The sequence below is a fragment of the Otolemur garnettii genome, unplaced genomic scaffold (assembly GCF_000181295.1).
Source record: "Otolemur garnettii isolate 467f Iridium unplaced genomic scaffold, OtoGar3 scaffold00084, whole genome shotgun sequence".
NCBI lineage: Eukaryota > Metazoa > Chordata > Mammalia > Primates > Galagidae > Otolemur > Otolemur garnettii.
The window spans coordinates 1,206,836-1,208,836 of record NW_003852479.1 but is presented as its reverse complement, the minus strand read 5'-3'; positions in this window follow the sequence as shown (position 1 = coordinate 1,208,836).

Here is a 2,001-nt window from a genome sequence, read left to right as displayed (position 1 = left end):
CGTATGGTAATGTTTCCCACTTAGAAATTTCTGTTGATTTAATTAATAAATTAAAATTATATCTCAAACTTGAAACTTAGATTTAAAAACTAAGAAAAGGTGACTCCTGGATGTAGCACAAATTAAAGAATAGACTTAACAGTAAGAATAAGAGCAAGTGAATAAGAAGGCATTTCATCAACAGAGCTGGATTGATAAGAAAAAGAAACAATAACAACCATCTTGTAACCCAAGTTTTAAGTAAGATGAGTTAGTCTAATGGGTTTCCATAACCACATGAAGCTCTTGGGATTTGCATTTCTTATTTCTGTGACCGTGAATAGCAATGTAACAAGAATTAGTCAGCAATTTCAGCTATAGGCCTTCACTAGAGGAAACAATTTTTAGAAAGGGTACTTTAGGAATGATGCAAAGCTTACAATGGTTATAAATGGAAAAATAGGTTTAGGGTGAAACATCTAATTTCTTAACCAATCTTCAGGTCACTAATTCCTTTCAAAGCCATTTGACCTTGAATAAGCCTGCTGAATCTACCTCTACCTGCACTGAGAAAAAATACTGTTTAGAAGGACTAGACACTTGGCTCCCTAGAAGACTTTAATTAAAAAAAAAAATGTTTTAAGTTAAATAACAGACAAAGAAAAGCTCAGAACTCTTTGATCATAATTTCCAAAATACAATTTAAATTAGGAAAAGCTTCCAGTGAAAATCCAGATTTTTCCTGGAGCCAATATGGTTAATTCATCTGAATTCACCAGGTTTACCACCATAAAATAATTAGTGTCAAATAAATTTTAACAAACACCATTACCGCAAAATTACCTATGTAATAAAAATACCACCTAAGTAATACAAATAAGTTTTCCCTTTATATTAAGAAATCTTCAATGAGCAAAATGTGAAAAGTTTTCACATTCATTGCAATGAGATAATATCTATTTTGTGGAAATTAGTTGATGTGAGTATGGCTTACAAAATTATCATCAAATAAAAGCATTTGGTGGTGCATATCAGCAGAGCTTAGCGTTATACAGGTCTGAATATATATGTAAGTACATAACTCAAAGATCACATCATTGTAGCTCAAACTACATGTGTCTAAAACATACACACATACATGAATATGGGTGTGATAATTTGTAAATAACATATGCTAGAGAATCCAGGGATCACTATTTTAAATCCACCATCTCTGACTCCAACTCATTTGATGTCTTATGATCATGCTACCACTTTGGAATTTAGTAAAAAAGAGAGATGGTGGGACACCATGAACTTTGTCCTCTGTGGGTTTCTGGTATTAACAATGTATGTCTTCATGACCTTGTATATAAATGAGATTTTCTACACTCCTTTACTACAAGGCTATTAAATATATTGTCCTCAGCACTAGCACTTTAATAAAATAAAGGGGAATAGGATGCACCAAAAAAATGAGATAAACAAGTCTTTCCCTAACTCCCAACTCCCACCTTCATTTCTACACCCCACTGGTTGCCTTTGTTCTAATATTCATTTTAGTTTTTACTAATCAAAAGCATAGAAAATTAAACACTAATTCATTAGCTGAACATGTTATTTTTGATCACCAGTTTTTTGCCAGGGACTATTCCTAGACGGTGGAGATGCAGAAATAAACAGTACAGACCAAGCTATTATAGATCTTATAGCTAGAGGGGAAGACTCCTAAGGTCCATGTAGAGTTTGGTAAGAGCTGTGGAGACGGCTGAGGTAGCGAGCAGGATAAAGGCTTCCTTAAAGACTCGACACTGAGCTGAGACCTGAGAACTGGCGGTGACTCGACAGTGGGCAGCTGGGGCTTAGGCTTTCCCAGCAGAGGGACGTGCAGGCCCAAGGTCATGGGAGGAGAAGGGACTGGGGGTGGCGCGTGGGTCACGAGGATCCATTTGTTAGGCAAGGACATTAAGAACTGTATTAGAACTTCTGTAAAGGACGATTGCAAAAACCATTACGTGGCTATTAGGATAAGGAAGACAGTCC